We start from the raw sequence: 6,000 nt of genomic DNA, 5'->3' as shown, positions 1-6,000 counted from the left end.
ATAGGCGTTCACGTGTCACTTTACACCTTCATGTCATGGGTCACGCGTGAATAAATAAACGAACATGCTCGGGTTTTTTGGGTTTTTTTGTGTGACATGAACAGCGATGTACAGTTACACTAGATTTGTAAGTATGCCTTTTAAAATAATTTTATACTTGTCGTTTGGCAAAAATAATAGCTTTGTAATTGTAGTTGCGAAATGAACCTACATAACGCAAACAGTATTACATTATGTTGAAGATATAAATACTGTAGTTTCTTCCTGCATGGACTTTGGGTACATTACACATGCATCTTTGATTTATGTTTGGTTGCTAACTGGGTGGAAATGATATGATATGATTATGGTATGGTATGGTATGGTATGATATGGTATGGTATGGTATGATATGGTATGGAAATTATAGTATTTTAAATATGACTATCCACGGGAAAACAAAAGTGAAAAATGAACTCAGTCTACGTGAACTTGGTGGAGACCGTCATGAAAGTGACTTGTGACACGTTAATCATGGCACTGAAAAATGAACTGTCTACGTGAACTTGGTGGAGACCGTCATGAAAGTGAATTGTGACACGTGAATCATGGCACGTGAAAAGTGAACTCAAGTCTACGTGAACTTGGTGGAGACCGTCATGAAAGTGACTTGTGACACGTTAATCACGACACGTGAAAAGTGAACTCAGTCTACGTGAACTTGGTGGAGACCGTCATGAAAGTGACTTGTGACACGTTAATCATGGCACTGAAAAATGAACTGTCTACGTGAACTTGGTGGAGACCGTCATGAAAGTGAATTGTGACACGTTAATCATGGCACGTGAAAAGTGAACTCAGTCTACGTGAACTTGGTGGAGACCGTCATGAAAGTGACTTGTGACACGTTAATCACGACACGTGAAAAGTGAACTCAGTCTACGTGAACTTGGTGGAGACCGTCATGCAAGTGACTTGTGACACGTTAATCATGGCACTGAAAAGTGAACTGTCTACGTGAACTTGGTGGAGACCGTCATGAAAGTGAATTGTGACACGTTAATCATGGCACGTGAAAAGTGAACTCAGTCTACGTGAACTTGGTGGAGACCGTCATGAAAGTGACTTGTGACACGTTAATCACGACACGTGAAAAGTGAACTCAGTCTACGTGAACTTGGTGGAGACCGTCATGAAAGTGACTTGTGACACGTTAATCATGGCACTGAAAAATGAACTGTCTACGTGAACTTGGTGGAGACCGTCATGAAAGTGAATTGTGACACGTTAATCATGGCACGTGAAAAGTGAACTCAGTCTACGTGAACTTGGTGGAGACCGTCATGAAAGTGACTTGTGACACGTTAATCACGACACGTGAAAAGTGAACTCAGTCTACGTGAACTTGGTGGAGACCGTCATGAAAGTGACTTGTGACACGTTAATCATGGCACTGAAAAGTGAACTGTCTACGTGAACTTGGTGGAGACCGTCATGAAAGTGAATTGTGACACGTTAATCATGGCACGTGAAAAGTGAACTCAGTCTACGTGAACTTGGTGGAGACCGTCATGAAAGTGACTTGTGACACGTTAATCATGGCACTGAAAAATGAACTCAAGTCTACGTGAACTTGGTGGAGACCGTAATGAAAGTGAATTGTGACACGTTAATCATGGCACGTGAAAAGTGAACTCAGTCTACGTGAACTTGGTGAAGACCGTCATGAAAGTGAATTGTGACACATTAATCACGACACGTGAAAAGTGAACTTCTATGGAAACCCAACCTAATGCTAGTGTCAGACTACCAACTGTCACGACAGTTGCTCAACTTTCTGCTCTCGTAACTTCTACGGCTGTGCAGTTGCTAGTTTGAGCACTCTTATAACTCCTACAACCGATTAATCGGAAGTTGGGAAAATTATAATGCAACCGTCGAGTTGGCCAACGTCGTCGTGACAGTTGACAATCTGACCCTAGCATAGTGTAAAAAAACAACTGAATTTCAAAATTTCAGACAACTACAGGGTCGTCAAGTACTGTGTCTAAGATCGATCCTCGTCGGTGGGCCCATTGGCTTGTCTCATTCCTTTCAGTGCACCACGACTGGTATATCAAAGGCCGTGGTATGTGCTATCCTGTCTGTGAGATGGTGCATATAAAAAGATCCCTTGCTACTAATGGAAAAATGTAGCTGGTTTGCTCTCTAAGACTATATGTCATAATTTCCAAATGTTTGACATCCAATAGCCAATGATTAATAAACCAATATTTTCTAGAGGTGTCGTTAAACAAAGACAATTTTTTTTATTTAACTTTACAAGGGCAGTTGTAAAAACCTGAAAATCAAATAGTAGGTTCTTGTCAAGCAGACGAATTAGGTGTAACAAATTCAACAGAGAAGCTTCATGTTTTAACTCATTCATTTATTTGCCTCTTTCAGTCCAGTCATTTATCTAAACAATTTAATACATTTAATCTACAAGTTTATATATACACTTCAGCAAAATATATTAATTATTGTAAAATTAATTTTGTTGGCAGTTATGACCCTTGAATAAATTCCCATGAAAGTCGCACTTGATCTGGTCGTCAATTTGTTAAAAATGGCTAAATTTCCATGACAAAACTTTATATAAGGAAAAAAAAAACCCGAGAGAAGGACCAACTAGTATGGAATAAGAGGCCACAAAGTACATACTACCACAGATCAGTTATTTTCCTATTTGGTTGACCAAAATTCGGAAATATATCCGCACAAGAGGTCAGGCTCCGTATTCATAAACGTACTTAAGTTAATGTATGATACCTAAATACATACTTAAAGTACACAGATAAGTATCGCACATTGACTCAAGTACGTTTATGAATACGGAGCCTGATCTTTGACTGTGATTATTTCATTTCAGACCGCTTTCAAATGACAACTATTAGACTAAGTTGACTAAGTTGATGTGGTTTGCAAACATGCCAAGTTGTAATTTGCTAACATTGAAGACTTTTTCGTGGTAATTCCAGCGCACGCAAATGCAGTACTTTTTGTGTGAAATGGGTCAACTAGCTCGAGCCAGGTTTAGAGGGTGTGTTTGCTTAATCAATTAAATATCATGTGAGAAAGAGCTGTACAACAGGGATTGTCCTTTGCATGTTATGTTGCCTCCAGGCAGGCAAAATTGCATTAAAGAAAATCCACGGGCCTACTGATAATAGTAAAAGTGCTTCTGAATTACAAAATATGTTAAATACATTATATCTTTATACCAGAGTGGAATCTAAATGTTAATTATGACAAAACTAAAATTGTTGTATTTTGGAGAGGAGGTAATTTAAAACCAGATGGCAAGTGGTCATATAACGATATTGAATTAGAAATTGTTGAATGTTTTAGCTACTTGGGCGTCAGCTTACAGCATAACGGTAAATTCAATACTGCACAAACAGTTATTGCAAATCAAAGTAAAAAGGCTATGAGTGCATTACTGTAACTACTATACTGAACAAAATAAGAAACTTCCCCTAACTTTGCTTGAACATAACTTGATGAAAACAAACCGGGGGAATAATTGTTATATATGCGTTTAAAGAGTGTTCCATGATGCATCGTTTGGTGCAAAAATCATGGCCATAGGTTAACAGAAACTGGGAGAAATTTTTACCAAGTGTGGTAGGGGTTAAAAATAAAAATACCCACTTAATAACTGGTATGACCACCTCTTGAATTGACCACTGCAGTGCATCGCAGGCGCATAGAATTGACTAAAGTGTTGATTTCTGCCTGTGGAATATTGTTCCATTCCTGAATGTGCGCTTGACGAAGTTCGTTGACGTTAGCGGGTCGTCTGTCCAGACTATCCCAGGCATGCTCGATGGGGTTGAGATCAGGACTTTTAGTGGGCCAGTCATCAATGAAATCAATGTTATTTGTCCTAAGAAAATTTACAGTGTCTCTAGCTGTATAAGAGGTGGCATTATCATGCTGAAAAATCGAGATGTTGGCGTTGTTATGGAACAGAGGAATGACGTGATGAGCGACTAGTGGTGAACGATAACCATGGGCAATGGCTGCCCAGACCATGACAGAACCCCCACCCCCGAAACGATCTCGTTCAAGAACACAACAGTCAGCATAGCGTTCATTTCTCCAACGGTAGACGCGCACCCTGCCATCACCACGTTGTAAAGAAAATCGGGATTCATCCGAAAAATTAACGGTATTCCAGCATCGCCGTATCCAACGAGTGTGTACACGTGCCCAATTAAGACGATTTAGACGATGACGTTGCGTTAAAACGCATCCGACGTAAGGACGTCGTGCATGTAAACCGTTCTCCCGCAGACGATTACGAACAGTTTGCCCACTGATTCGGTTATTGTGAAGCCCAGGTGTGTTAGCAGCAGTAGCAGTGGCAGTTTGCAATCGATTGCGCAAATGCGTGTTCATGATATAGCGGTCTTGACCACGTGTTGTAACACGCGGACGTCCACGAGGTGGCAAGTCGATGGTGCTTCCTGTCGTTCGAAATCTTACGCGAAGATTTCGTATCGCTCGACTAGAACTCCCAGCATGCCTTGCAACGTCTTCTGTCGACATGCCAGCATCAAGCATGCCAATCGCCCGTTCACGTAAATTATTGGGTATTCTTGGCATACTAAAAATGCTACAATGTAAAAAACGTTAATTTGTTTTTTAATTTTGAAGCGTTTTCGTTCACTTGACAACAATGTCAGCAAGAGAAGTAAAAAAAAATTGACCGAATACTACACGGGACATGTCGAACCATGCATGCATGTGCAAATTGAATTTCACGTTGTCGACGATTAACAGTGCAAAAATAATCGATAAAATTCCTGATAATACAGCTCAAGGCTAATACTACCTATATAATTTCATTACACAATGAATTCTTTAACACAACAAATACTACATGTACAAATCGGAAGTTTCTTTTTTTGTTCAGTATATATGAACATAGAAATATTATCATTGTTTGACACGTATTGTTTGAAACATTTCTTGGTGGTGTGAACCGTACAAGAAAGCGGAGGGGGGGGGGGGGGGGGGGGTCGTGGTGAAGGCGGATGTACGCCTTCACGAGTCTTTGAAGGTTAGTGTATGTCAATACATGCGTTTCAAGATCTCATTAATATATTACTGTATTCTATAAACGATATAATCATGTACATTCAGGTGCGTTTGCTGGAATTTTATCGGGGGGGGGGGGGGGGGGGCGCTATACTGGCAAGCGATGTATATTTTTAAAAAAAAAAGTTTAAAAAATTGAGGGTGTGTGCGCAAGTCCCGAAACCCACCTCTTTTCATTTCAACCTATTACCGTGCTTATATCCAATTAAGGTTCAAGCACGCTGTCCTGGGTACACACCTTAGCTATCTGGGCTGTCTGTCCAGGACAGTGGATTAGTTGTTAGTTGCTTAGTGGTTAGTGAGAGAGAAGAGGGTGTAGTGGCCTTACACCTACCCATTGAGCCCTTAAGAACTCGCTCTGGGTTGGAGCTGGTACCGGACTGCGAACCCTATACCTACCAGCCTGTAGTCCGATGGCTTAACCACTGCGCCACCGAAGCCGGTAACCCACCTCTGTACCCACGCTGGACATATTGTTCTGTAAACACTAGAATAAAGTTTCATTGGCGTTCCGATTCCCAGTCTGGAGCTCCACGCGGTAAGACGTGTTTGTTCCGCTTGTGCACACTGCACGTGCTTTCGTGTGCTCGACTTGGGGGTCCTTTATTTCGTTGTTTTCGTCAGCGAAATGAAGTTTTCTACTGGGATGTATGCGGCCATTGGAACTTCTCGTTTCGACAGCCTGCACCACCAGGTTGGATTCTTTTTTAGCGAGATTCCTTGCCTCCACGTCATTTCTCCGTCTGACTGTCGACTTGGTTTTTTTCGTGACTCGTATGACGGTCATTCTGCAGAACGCCACGGTTGTTCGCGTTTAGTCTCTACATGTCCGAGCCTGTCCTAGCAGCACTGGAAGATTGACCGCCCCATTCTAAG

Source organism: Gigantopelta aegis, chromosome 3, assembly GCF_016097555.1.
Source record: "Gigantopelta aegis isolate Gae_Host chromosome 3, Gae_host_genome, whole genome shotgun sequence".
Classification (NCBI taxonomy): domain Eukaryota; kingdom Metazoa; phylum Mollusca; class Gastropoda; order Neomphalida; family Peltospiridae; genus Gigantopelta; species Gigantopelta aegis.
This window is presented reverse-complemented; position numbering follows the sequence as displayed.